Source organism: Glycine max, chromosome 6, assembly GCF_000004515.6.
Source record: "Glycine max cultivar Williams 82 chromosome 6, Glycine_max_v4.0, whole genome shotgun sequence".
NCBI lineage: Eukaryota > Viridiplantae > Streptophyta > Magnoliopsida > Fabales > Fabaceae > Glycine > Glycine max.
Genome location: NC_038242.2, coordinates 40,863,518 through 40,878,573, shown reverse-complemented (window position 1 = coordinate 40,878,573; position 15,056 = coordinate 40,863,518). Strand labels below are relative to the sequence as shown.

The following is a 15,056-nucleotide window of genomic DNA, read 5'->3' as shown; positions in this document are numbered from 1 at the left end:
CAAACTAATTTGAAGGCCCAAGTTAAATAAGTTTTTAGTTATAATTTATTTTTATTGTAATTTTGGCCCAAACTGTTTAAAAGGCCCATGTCTATTTTTATCTTTTTGTTTAGCTACACTATAAGTATGGGTTTTTGTTTTGAATAAAAAAACTTTTGGCATTTTGATAAAATTTGGTGAGAGTTTCTCTCTGGGTTCCTTGTTGAACCAATTATCAGACTTATCAAGGTAATCCTTGTGGCGTCTACCCAGACTTATCTTCCTTCACCGGAAGTGGCGTCTACCCAGACTTATCTTCCTTCACTGGAAGTGGCGTCTACCCAGACTTATCTTCCTTCACCGGAAGTGGCGTCTACCCAGACTTATCTTCCTTCACCGGAAGTGGCGTCTACCCTGACTTATCTTCCTTCACCGGAAGTGGCGTCATCCAAAATCTCTGTAACCTGTATCAAACGATCCACTCCTACTCAGGTTCACATCATAACATCAGTCCTTTTTCAAAATCCTTAAAATGAACTAAAAATAAATAATTTGACGAAATTTTTTGTACAAGGAACTATATAAAAAATTGACTTATTTTATATAAGGATCTGTCTACTAAGAAATAAAAGCTAAACAGAAAAGGTCTGAAAATAAAAAAAGGTTACCATCCTCTGAATAAGGTGCCACTGCTGATAATCCTTCTTCCCGAACACAGCCACACCCGGCTCCACTATATTAAACAACTTCGTCACCATAGTCGCCACCCATCTGAAGAAAATAGGCCTGCTCTTCCCACACAGCCCCACTTCCAGCTTCCAGGTACTGAAATAACACGTGATAATGGGTTAAAATTCTCATGCTATTCTTAATTTGATCCTTCACACGTTGCCAATTCAGCAGCCTCAGTGTCATTTTTACACTAAACAAATCTGTCTGCCCCCCAGCCAAATTATCAGAATATCAAGATGCAGAACCTTCATTTTGCACAATGTAACAATCCAGGCAGAAAATTAAAATTTGAAGAGCAGAATTAATATAAACTGCTCTTATTGATGGTGGGAAGAGAATATTGCGAGGTTGTAGGAGTGCATCTATGAGTTCAAAGGGGTTGGCCGCAACCTCAACATACTCTCCGGCAATCCAAGCAGCAGCACACAATCTCCTATGCAAGTGCACATCACCCAGTAGTGCAGGATCAATCAACAGATCACGCCCTACCCGAACAAGCTGCATTCTAGCATCCTTAACTCTCATACCAACATCAACGAGATGAGTCTCAATCTCTTTTGTTGGTAGTTTATTAGATGATAGTTGATAGTTGATAGTTGATCAATTACAACATACCAATTGCCTATTTATAGGCTCAAGTCACCAACCTCTCAATGGTGGTGAATGTTTCTACATTACTTTGGGTTTTTCTAGAGTTTTCATGATAGATTACTATCATGATAGTTCTAGATTCTTCTATCTTATACATACACTTATAGTTCTAGATTATTCTATTATATTCATACACATTATAGTTCTAGATTATTGTATCATATTCATACACACTATAGTTCTAGGATATTCTACTATTTTCATACATATTATATTTAAGAATATTCTAGAAATTTGTAGCTATTTCAACACTCCTCCTTAATGCAAATTTTTGTGACTCCGAGCATAGCTCGTAATTCTTCAAATCTTGGTCTCGGCAACGCCTTTGTGAATATGTCTGCAATTTGATCTTCTGTTCTGCAGTAGTCGAGTTTGATCTCTTTAGTTGCTTCAGCTTCTCTGATAAAGTGATACTTAATTGCTATGTGTTTTTTTCTGTTGTGATGAATTGGATTCTTCGCCATTGCAATTGCTGATTTGTTGTCGCAGTTGATTTTAGTAGGCTCATCTTATTTTTCTCCCATGTCTTCAAGTATCCTACGAAGACATATAGCTTGACTCGTTGCTTCACCAGCTGCCGCGTACTCTGCTTCTACTGTTGATTGTGCTACTATAGCTTACTTCTTCGATGCCCAAGAAAACATTCCCGATCCTAGTGAGAAAGCATAGCCAGAGGTACTCTTCATGTCATCTACCGCACCTGCCCAATCACTGTCGGTGTAGCCAAGTAATTCTGAGTTGGTTTCGGTAGTATACCATATACCGAACTCTTTTGTTCCTTGTAGATACCTCAAAATTCTTTTTCCTGCTCCAAAGTGTATTTGACTTGGGCTTTGCATGAATCTTGATAGAAGACTTGTAGCATACATTATGTCAGGCCGTGTAGCTTGAGACTTGATGTAAAGTGTAGACTCACTCTTGCTCCTCCTAAATCCTCGATCCATGAAATACTGATCAATTCTGCTATACCATGCTCGAGGTGTTTGCTTTAAACCGTAGAGTGCTTTTCTTAGTCTTAACACTTTACTTTCTTTGCCTTCAGACACGAATCCTTGTGGTTGCTCCACATAGATATCTTCTTCAAGTACGTCGTTAAGGAAGGCGAATTTGATATCTAGTTGATGGATACTCCATCCTTTATGTGACGCAAGAGCTATTAGAGCTCTTATGGTATCAAGACGAGCTACTGGTGCAAATGTCTCATTGTAGTCAATTCTGGGTTGCTGTGAGTAACCCTTAGCTACTAGCCTTGCCTTGTGTTTCTGTATGGTGCCATCAGGGTTGAGCTTTGTCTTATAGACCCACTTAACCCCAATGATATATTTTCCATGGGGACGGTTTACTAACTCCCACGTGTTGTTTTTCTCGATCATCTGTATCTCTTCTTCCATTTCCTTGACCCATACTTCCTGCTTTGACGCTTCTTCAAAGCTTCCATGTTCAAGTATGGCCAAGTTACAAGTTTCATATATGTCCACCAAAGATCTTACTCGACTTGGAGTAGACTCTAGTGATGATAGTTCTTGATCTTGTTGTTGTGGTGGAGGTGAAGGTGGTTCACCTGGGTCTTCTTCCTCAGATTCTTCTTGAGGTAGTTAAGCAGGTATAAGAACATTCTTCTCCACTTTTTCTTCATCCCAATTCCAAGAAGCGTACTCATCAACTTCAACATCTCGACTGATGACGAGTTTCTTAGTTTGCAAGTTGTAGACACGGTAGCCCTTAAAGATATTGATATACCCAAGGAAGATACCTCATATAGTCTTGTCTTCAAGCTTGTGCCTCTTCACGTCTGGAATATGAATGTAGCATATAGATCCAAAGACCCTTAGGTGCTTTGCTGATGGCTTCTTCCCGTTCCAAGCTTCAATTGGAGTCTTGTCTTTTACAGACTTAGTTGGACATCTGTTGAGTATGTAAACAGCAGTGTAGACTGCTTCATCCCAGAATGTGTTAGGTAGTCCCTTCTCCTTGAGCATCAATCTAGCCATTTCCATAACTGTGCGATTCTTTCTCTCGGACACTCCATTTTGTTGAGGAGAATATGCGACTATAAGTTGCCACTCAATGTCTTCATCCTCACAAAATCTTTCAAACTCGCGAGAGGTGTACTCTTTGCCGCGATCACTTCTTAGTACTTTTATCCGTTTTCCACTTTGATTTTCAGCAAGGGCCTTGAACTTTTTGAATACTCCAAAGACTTCTGATTTTTCTTTTAGAAAATATACCTATGTCATTCTAGAGAAGTCATCAACGAAGAGTATGAAGTACCTGTTGTTCTCGTGTAATGGCGTCCTCATTGGTCCACAGACGTCCGTATGTATCAGCTCCAATAGATCTTTCGCTCTCTATGCTCCGCTTGTTGAGAAAGGAAATCAGTGTTTCTTACCAAGGAGACATCCTTCACACACTTCATTGTTCTCCTTTATGCTTGGAAGATCTCTCATCGTGTTCTTCTCATGTAACAACTTCAAGGCATGTGTGTTGAAGTGGCCAAATCTTCGATGCCATAGCCATGAATCATCAACTTGTACCTTCATGGCAATGTTTGTTGCATATTTTAAATTTAGAGGAAAGCTTCTATTGCTCTTATTCATCTTTACTTGGGTTATCTCAGACCTTTTATTTTTGTTGTCTAAGATTTTGCATACACCTCCTTCAAAGTGAAGTGTGTAGCCTCTCTCCATCATTTGGCCAATTCTTAGAAGATTTTCTTTTAGGCTGGGAACTAGTAAGACATCATGGATGAGTCATGTACCTTTATCTGTCTCCACCATGACAGTGCCTTTGCCTTTTGATTCAACCACACTTCCATTTCCCAGTCGAACTTTGACTTTGACAGACTCATCAATGCTTTTGAAAATAGTCTCATCCTTGGCCATGTGATTGCTACATCCATTATCCAAGTACCAGCTTCCTCCCTTTTCTTTTATTGAGTCTTGAGTGGCATAGAACATACATTGTTCTTGATCATGCTCCTATGCGATATTGGCTTGATGCCTAATTTTGTTGCGACAATTTTTCTCTATGTGCCCGAACTTCTTGCAATGGTTGCATTGTGGCATATTACGGAATCAACAATTTTTCTTTGCGTGGCCTTGCCTTTTGCATATATTGCATGGAGGATTTTTATCTGTTTTGTTCTTAAGGAAATTCCTAGAACCTTTTCTTCTTCTGGAAGTTCCTCCATAATTTTTCTTTCCTCCATTTTCTTTGTTTTGGGGATGAAATTTAAACTTTGACTAGAATGCATTTTCAAGTGTATCTTCTTTATGCCTATACAGTCTTTGCTCATATGCTTCAAGAGAGCCCACAAGTTCTGTCTTTAATAGAGTGGACAGATCTTTGGTTTCCTCAATCGTTGTCACGATAGGGTCAAACTTTTGGGGCATAGTAATTAGAATTTTCTCAACAATTTTCTTGTCAAGAATATCTTCCGCAAAAGCTCTCATTTGATTAACTATTTCTTTAACTTTAGAATAGTAATCTTTAACTGTCTCAGACTCCTTCATCTTCAATAGTTCAAAATCTTTTCTTAGAGATTGAAGTTTAACGACACGTACCTTAACACTTCCTTGAAACTCCTCCTGTAATGTGTTCCACGCTTCTTTGGCAGTCTTAGCTCCCATAATTCTTGGGAAAATTGGATCAGTCACCGCTTGTTGCAAGGTGAACAACGCCTTTGAATTTTTCTGTTTATTTTTCTTCAACTCTTTTTCTTGAGATGCATTAAGAGCTGAAGTATCCGCGGGAACAGTGAGTCTTCTTCTACTATGTCCCATATATCTTGAGATGAAAAATATGTTTCCATTTTAACATGCCAGAAATCATAATTTTCACCATTGAAGATAGGGACAGAAATATTTGACAATTGAGTAGTGTTGTCCATAGTTTAGAAAAAATATTATTGGAGTGGGTTAATAGTACAAAGGGAATTTTTGAAGTACTTGGGAGGACTTTGGAATGGTAGGTAGGTAATATAACTACGCCCAATGTATGACCGAACGTAGCTCTGATACAACTGTTGATAGTTTATTAGATGATAGTTGATAGTTGATAGTTGATAGTTTTAGAGAATTATTTTAGAAATAAGGCTATGTCATTGATTTCTTGGATGATCAATTACAACATACCAATTGCCTATTTATAGGCTCAAGTTACCAACCTCTCAATGGTGGTGAATGTTTCAACATTACTTTAGGTCTTTCTAGAGTTTTCATGATAGATTAGTATCATGATAGCTCTAGATTCTTCTATCTTATACATACACTTATAGTTCTAGATTGTTCTACCATATTTATACACATTATAGCTCTAGATTGTTCTACCATATTCATACACACTATAGTTCTAGGATATTCTACTATTTTCATACATATTATATTTAAGAATATTCTAGAAATTTGTAGCAATTTCAACATCTTACCCCATTTGGCAATTAAGAATCATCACCATTTCTCCAAGAAAAGACACGTACAAATCAAAGTGTTCAACAATCTATTAGACTATTGGCAAACCTACCAATATCGTCGTAGGTTACAAAGTTATAAAAAAAGATCGTCGAACTTGAGTTATTCAATTCATTTTAAAATAAAGATTATCAGTTTAATAATTATGTACAAATTTAATTGAAATATCATGAGTTTGTCTAACTAACGAAAAATAACTAAAATAACAAAATATAGTGCGTCAGAAATACGTAAAATTATGAAAACAATAATAATGAATTTAATTAATTCAAGAAAAATGTAAAATTGAATTTCATCATTCATACCCTTAGTATCTTAATAAGATCAGCATATATGAATCATTTTCTAACATTACAGATGCACACATTAAATTATCCTGAATCGATCCCTCGCACTCGAGAATCCTAAGAATATTAATTGAATATTGATCCCTCCCATATGAAATAAATATCTCAGCATTACAATCATAATCTCGTGCTATTTGCAATCAAAACATTATGCTCTATTCTAGCAACGTAACATACAGAGTAAATTCATTCAGTTCAAATTCTAAGAGTACTTTCCAATTAAAAAAATTTGTTTTCATGAAACTAGTTATCAAATAAAATCAAGCATTACAAACATAATCAAATCACCAGTAATGAGTAAAAAAGATTCATACATATTTAAAATATCAAAAGAGATACATAAGGGTACGAAGATTATATTCAATCCTTTGAAGAAACTAGCTAATCATTACGTAAAGCACAAGATCAATAGGAAAAATGCTAAAGGATGCGATCCACGGTCATAACTCTGCAGCGCCTTGGCTCCACTTTCTCACTCTTTCTTCCTTGCTACTTGATTCCTCTGGTTTCCTCTAGTTTTGTCTGGTTTATATACAATTTGAGCCAAGAGGTGTTGACCAACTCTCCTAGGCGAGTTTCTTGCTTAGTACTGAAGGTACTCACTCGCCCAGGTGAGCTGTAGCTAGCCCAGGCGAGTTGGTTACTTAGGCCTGAAGAAACTTGATTAGTCCAGGTGAGCTGGTTGTTAACCTGGGCAAATGGTTGTCTAAAATCTTGAAAAAATAATCATTTTGTCTTTCCTTTTAACTTGATTTCTAGATCCAACAAACAACTATCAAAATCTACAAAATCATGTATGAATCTTTCATATTTAAGCAAAAACATTAGTAAATGTACAGTATATATAAAATAACTAGATTTAAGAAAAATTTATAAGAAAACTATTACAATCAAAAGATAAGTGCTAACATTCTAATCCTAGAAATAACTAAAATATGACACTTATCACAATCTCATACACATTTCTATAACACGTCAAAATGGAACCCAAAATCTGATTAGAAATTTTTTTGTCAAACTTCAACACATTGAGAAACACCTTGGAGATATCTACCACCTAGATCTCAGACACCATATATGCCCATCAAAAATCGCACTGACAGGATCTTGATAGTCAAATCATCATCACTCAACGACTTAACCACCACTTCCATATTCTCTATCACCACCCACAAGTGCTTATGAGTGGCAACCAAAAGCGCCTACAGACCAAGATATCTAAGATTGGGATCCTGATCAACCAACAAATCCCTAGCCTTCTCAACAACGAGCCTAATAGCAGAATGATAATCACTCAAGCTAGTGAGCACAGTCCTAACACACTTAAACACCAATGCCTGGGCCCCAGAGCGCCTCATATGGTCACAAACAGGCTCAACAATCTTCCCCAACCTAGGTTCCAAGGGAGCCAACTTAGCAAACACCTTCATCACATTAATCAAAACCCAATTGTTCTTCGAATCAACCAAAATCCTATAAAACTCGAGCGCCAATTTAAGGTACCACCCAGGATCCTTGGCAGTCAACTCGTAGAAAACCCCGATGACAGAAAATGCTTAAAGCAAACCCTAGTGGTGGAGAGCAATTTGAAGACCTTTGGGGTCAAATCGCGAGCGAGGTCAAGAGTGGCGATTCGCGAGAGAAAATCATGGGTGAGGCTTACCTCGAAGTGGTTGATGGAGGAGCGGTCCTTGCGGAACTGGTTGGTTATGAGGAGGAGCATCGGAGTGTCATTGTGGAAAGACTGTGACGCGACGTAGTACCCGATCCTCGTGTGCGCAAACTTGGAGGAGGACATGACAACGTGGAAGCACGCCCATGACATGTCAACGATGGAGAGGTAGGAGAGTTTTTGGAACGCGAGTGTGGTGGTGGTGGAAGGTGAGGGCAAAAGGTGAGGAGGCTTAACAGAGGAGAAGAAAAATGAGTGAGGTTAGGTTAAATTTGGGTAAGTGCGTGAAATCAAAATTCATGAAAAATACAACATCAGTTTTTCTAAAAGTCAATGTTATGAAAATCGATGTTGTATTTTTTGAGATTAACATCGATTTTTAATAAATCGATGTTAACAAAAATCGATTATCATCGGTTTTTAAAAAATTCAATGTTAACATCGATTTTTCTTTAAAAATTAATGTTAACATCACCATGTTAACATTGATTTTTTTGAAAACCAATGTTAATAAAATCAGTTTATTTATAAAAGATGTCATCGTCCTTTTGTTAACATCGATTTTATGATGTTAAAGTAGCAGTATTGAAAACATTCTTTTTAGTAGTGTAATTTGTTCATTATCGATCCTTTCTATGCATATATTTGAAAAATATGCCAACCCTAAGTCCCACAACTCCTCACACGTTACCAATTAAGCAGGTCAAATATCACCCATGCAAACTGTTGCAAATTGCAAGGTATTCTTTTATGTTTGTTATGTTTCTCATAAGAAAGAATTAATGTAATCTCAATTACACTTAGCCCACATTATTTAAACATTTGCTTCAAACAGGATAATCACCACGCGCGTACATAGTATTGAGCATTTATCTCATATCTCATGGAGAGGCGTAGAACCTATTATCTTATTTTAGTTGCTTTCTTCTTGGCTACCACAATAACAACAACCTCAGCTATGGAGAAAGAAGAGCCTTTGCTAGAATGTGCAATCCATTTGGGATCACACTGGAAATCAAGTGATTGACACAATGTGCAATCCATTCGGTAAATTGTTGTTATAAGCTAGCTCAAACGGGTTATTCTTGTCCCAACAAACTCACCAAATACGTTAATCAAAATGATTCAGAGTTTAAACATGCAAATTCAATTGAAATTCTGGGTAAAAATGACCACATTTACCACAGGTGCATGTGATCGGCATACCAAACCAGCAAGTGATGAGTTTTGGACAAAGTGCGTGGTTGTATTAGGGAACGAATGTGCGTGGAGCACAAGCATTTGACAACCTACTTTTTGGCAAGAACGTAACTATGCATTGCTGTGAAAAGCTTGTAGAAATTGGTCGACCTTTCCATATTAATATGATTAAGGCTTTGTTTTCGCGTTCCTCAGATGAGGGATAGAGATCCAACTGAACTTTTGATTAAGAGCAAGAAACTATATGATAAATGTAAATATTTGTATTTTCAATATTGAATGGGCAACAATAGTAACTCTATGATGTCATTTAACAATTAAAAAATAATAAGATCCTAATCAATAAACGATGTTATTAGTTTCATATTGCGCATATAATGTAAATATTATAAGTGTGTTTATCATTTATTCATCTACTCAAGTGAAATATAGTTTAAAATATGCATGTACACGGCAGAATTTTCCTTTCTACAACGGGGAACATTTTATATAGGTTAAATTACTCATTTAGTCCTTATAGTTTTATGATTCTTATGATTCTTACCTTTGTAGTTCCTATAGTTTGGAAGTGGTCTTTTTAGTTTCTATAGTTTACATTTTAACTCTCTTAGTCTTTATAGTTTTAAAGTATTCTTTTTAGTTCTTATAATTTGTATTTTAATTTTTTTTAGTTCCTATAATTTAAAATTCATAGGGACTAAAAAAATAAGAATCATGAAACTATGGAGATTAAAAAGATCACTTTCAAAACTACAAGGACTAAGAAAGAATTAAAATGTAAACTATAAAAATTAAAAAAATTACTTTCAAACTATAAGGACTAAAAAAAGTAAGAATCATGAAAAAGATCAAATGAATAATTTAACCTTTTATATATATCACGTAAGATATTTGATTAGATAGATACCAAGAAGGAGGGGAGGGGCGGCGGAGGCGTTGCTGATGGACATTATTAGATAAAATCATATTACAAGTGTTATAATTGTAAACTGTATGCATCTATGTATTAGTCAAGATGCGTTAATTGACACTATAAATTAGAAAAAATAGATATTTTTTATTACATATTAAAGTAGTTAAGAAGAATTTAATAGCTGTGAATTGGCTGAAGAAAAATTTATCAACCAACCATAAATTATTATTAATATAATTTTTAATATAATTATTATAAAAATTAATAAATTTATCCTGATTTATAAATTTGTGAATATTTTATGTAATACTTTAAAGATATTGTTCGTGGTGGAATTTCTATACTCAATAAGTTAACAAATTAATATCATAAGAAAGCAGTGTACACTGTAGAATATTCCTTTTTACAATTAATAGAAAACATTTTATGACACTTTAAGGATATTGAAAGTTTATTTTATTTTATCGAATCTATTTTTTCCCTTTTTCCCTAGCCTGTCCAAATACAATGATCATCAGTAACAAAGGAAGGCATGTCATAGTTCCTGCCTTCTTTACAAGTGAGAGGTGCCATATATCTTTGGTGATAGTTATTGGGATTAATTATGTTTTAAGCAAATTACACTTCCTCTATGTTTTGCACTTATTATACTCAACACTCTTCCGTTGATAAAATGCATTACTTTGACCTCCTTCAAGATAACATTGTTAACTGTGAGTGTTAATCTTTAGTGAAATGTGTTAAAATTAGAAACCCTAAGCTCTAACTTAACGTACCCCTTTTCTTCATCTTCCTCTTAGTGGCACGTGCGCAGATCTCATGGACCTAGAGCTGGTCACCATGGACAACATGCAGACCAGGCAATATGGGCAAATCTTCTGCCCCAAGAACTTCATCTTTTAGATTATGATTGTGCACTGTTGACAAGTTTTGTTCCATTTTTTTTTGTTACACAGCTTTCCTACCATTGTCGATTGATTCATGAAATTGTGGTAAATGTAAGGGACGGAGGTGGGTAAGTCATTGATGAGATAAGAACATTGTAACCAAATATGTGTGGGTGCGGACAAATTTCTTTCTTTGTTTTCGTAGACGAGATTAAATAAAATGATTAATGTATTTTTTATTTCTATTGCTGAAGGTGATGCCTCGGTGTTTTTTTAACTTGAGTGAAGATCTTCAATGTTTGAGGTGTTCAGGAAGAAGACGGGGGCAATTTTTTCTGAAAATTTCATTAAACAATAACGTGCATTGCACGGCAGGTGATGGCTTGGGGTTAACAGAAACAAGTACGTTATAGAGGAGGGGTTCCTTTGTAACGAATTTGCAAAAAATAGGGATGTAGGGGTCAAAGAACATGGGTTGTCGGGTGTAATAAATCCATAACACAGGCATATGATGACTGCAATTTGCTTTGAAAGTTTTAATCCCTCAAAATTTCTAAATTACATTCAATTTTTAGTCCCTCAATTTTTTTGTTCATTTTTAATCTTTTATTTATTTTTATTACTTAGAATTAGTCTCTAATATGCTCATTTTTAATCTCTCTTTTATTTTATAAATAGTTAGGACTTATTTTGAGTAAAAAAATAGTTAACCATAGATATCTTGATATAAAAGGCTTAAATAATATTTGAATCCGTGTAAAACAATAATATTTTAGTTTCGGTGTTTTTTTTATAAAAAAAAAAGGATTTTTATTAGTTTTTTTAAGCTCTATTGTTAGTTGTTTGTTAAGTGTAACAATGATATGATTTTCTATTGACATTATCACATGTCATGTATCAACAAAGTCAATAAGAAAGTAATGATTCATAAAGGACTATAATATAAAAAAAAAAAGTGACATATTAATTTGTAGGGACTAAAATAAAAAATAACATATTTGTAGGGACCAGAAAAACTGACATATTAGTAGGAACTAAAAATAAAGTGATATATTTGTAGTGACTAATTTATTTACTTTCAACCTCCCAGGAGTTTTGATTTCTTTTAATCTGAAATTATATAGATCTTTAAAGGGAAGCAAATTAAGGCATGCACTTTTTTCTTAATTTATCTTTTAAGGCCAGCATTAATCCCCCAAACTAGTAAAAATAGTAAATCAGAAGGTTAATTAAGTAACAACTGTTTCTGTTAATTAAACATATCACACAACTAACTGCAACTTACTACTAGGCTTTATGTATAATAACTTGAAAATTTACTTGCAATTGCTTACCAAAAACAAAAGCATCATTCCAGAGAGTAACCGGGAACATGATCACTGGAAAATATCCTTCTTTTTGAATAACGAACCACGGTATTAGAAATACAAGAACCTACGTTTGAATTTCTATAAGCTAAAAAATTAATTTATGTATCCACTAATTTGTATAACAATAAGCAATCAGTTATCCACTTTGGAGATCAACGATCGAATGAAAATTATCAAACCTGATTAGGCCATAAATTTCAGGTTATAATTATATTAACAACATTGATACAATGTTAATAATGTATATACATCCAAGCTCTACTCGAAATAACATATTCAACGACTGTTTTCTAACACATTCAATGACAGTTTTACATTATTTTTAAAATCAATATCATGAAAAATCAATATTTTTCAGGACCGTTTCTAAAAAATTATTTTAAAAAAATTATCATTCTAAGACGTCAAAAGGACATCATTCTAAGATAATTTTAACTTGAAAATCATTTTAGAATATAATTTTTAAACAAATTGAAAAATTGAGGATTATAAGATAATTTTTACATGAAAATCATCTTATAACGTCTTCTTTTTTTAAAAAAAATGAGGATCTAAAACGATTTATCCAAAAATCATCTTAGAAATTTTTTTAAAAAATAATTAAAAGAAGAAGATCTTAAAACAATTTTTCGAAAAACCATCTTAAAAAATCATTTTAAAAAATCCACTTTCTAAGATGGTTCTTTAAATAACCATCTTAAAATATTGTTTCTTAAAAAAATTAAGAGATCATTTTACTAATACAAAACAAACTTCTTTTACATATAAAATGATTGTAATTAAATCCATAAACATTGTCAGTAACATCTTCTAAACTTTGCAATTAAATTATGACAACATATATCAACATTGCTTACATTTCAAAACTTAAACACTAATGAGGGAAGACAATTATCAATACAAAGGCATAATTATATCACTATTCCACCTATAAGGAGATGCATTAAAAGGAAGTAACAAAACGTAAATTTATTGGTAACTTCAAATAAAAGATTTCTACATATGTAAGCATTTTCTTGCATCAATAAGAGCTTGCTCACGATCCAGCTATTTATTTTATATCAATTAATCCATACATACACGATTTACAAGAAAATAAAAGATAATACCTTTCTGCCATATATAATTTTCCCTTACCTTCAATACTTTCAAAGACAACATAATATCACCAGGATATTACAGTAATATAATTTCAAAGGCAACATAACATCATGATATTGCAGTAAAAAAATCAGGATATTGGGTGATTATGACCACTTATATTATAGTTATCAATGGGAAACTATACATGATGAGGGTCTAGAAAACTCATGTGTAGTATCGATACTAGTGCCTCCTTTAGAACTTTTTGTTATTAACTTATTAAGGACCATGAAGATTTTGAATCACTTATCTTTTCTTCACCTCGTGATATCTTAGATAAGTCATCGTTTTCATGTTTACATATGTTTCTCATTATCTGTTCTTCCATGCCACCTTTTATCATTCCTGTAAAAATGAATATGGATTAAATACAAAAGGAAAAAAAAGTCTCTAAAGCCTACATGCTATTTTAGAATTCAGACAATTGTTAATTTAAAGTTAAAAAATAAAAAAAAAAGTTTATTTGTTTATTAAAGTCAAAGTCCGTACAGATATTTTAATTGAAGAAAACAAAGGATGATATGTTAGTTCTAGTAAATCTGAAATTACAGGTTTTGTTTCTATATCATTTCCCTACAATTGTTTATGCTATTGAGTTTTGACTTTCTATAATGTAACTAAACAAAACTCAAATGTAATATGGGAATTATATGCTTGTCAAGTGTGAAAATGTCAATTTGATCAAGATACAAAGCGTTTCCACCCACTAGGAATTCATGACCTGGTTCTTTTATTTTATTTTTTTACATTTTAATTAATCAACAATTATTATCATGATTTAATAACATGATGGAACAAAAATATGTAATATAATATCACATAGTAACAATGCACAAGAGCAATTTCTATCACTGAAGCATTGACACTGTCATGAAACAAAATTTCCTACCGATATGTGCCCCCTTTGCCTCCATGAATGACCTGCACTCTATCACTGTATCAAATGCCCATACTATACAAACACCAAAATTATAAGCAGAACAATTTCACAACAATAAGTAGGACAAAACATTTCATGTAGAGAACATGAATTGAACCTGAATTCTATCACTTCCTGGGTTCGTTTTCCCTCCAATGAGCAGTGTTTTTTTCCCCGGACACCTTGTCAATTTATCATAAGAGACTTGAAATAAGACACAAATCATCATCAATTATTATCATCATCAATATCTATATACTAAAATTGAAGTATGTGGAAAATACTAAAATACCCATGGCTGAGAGCTTGACAGCTGTCCAATTTTTTTGGTTTTTTGGTCAAAATACCCATAGCTGAGAGCTTGATAGTTGTCCATTTATTTTTTTTTTTGGTCATTTTATAGCCCTTCAGCTTTGCTGTGGTTTTGTGCCACCTCGCTGTCATGTGTCTTCCTATGAACTTTTTTTCCTGCTGCCAACTCCACATATCATTTCCTCTGTTTATCTCTTTTTTTTTTTTTTCAGAAACTGAAATTTCCCCGGAATGCTGAAGCCACCCGCTTTTTGCAATGCATTCTTTGTTCTTCTTCTTCTTCATTTGTTGCTTGCTTTGGTCTCTGCACGAGGATCTCACAGAACCACTTGGAACATTCTCACCCGTTCGTGTTGTTTCCTTTCACTCTTCTTTCTATTCCTTTTGTGTTTTTTTCGCTTCTTCACGTTTTGCTTAGAAAATGCACCCCAGAAAAAGAGAGAAAAAAATTAACAGGTTTTA

General features: G+C 33.9%; 1 pseudogene; it reads right to left on the bottom strand.

Annotated features, from left to right (window-relative positions):
• Positions 1-942: 942 nt before the first annotated feature.
• LOC100802270 (AP-3 complex subunit delta-like) lies at positions 943-8,894 on the bottom strand (annotated as a pseudogene).
• Between the last annotated feature and the right edge of the window lie 6,162 nt (positions 8,895-15,056).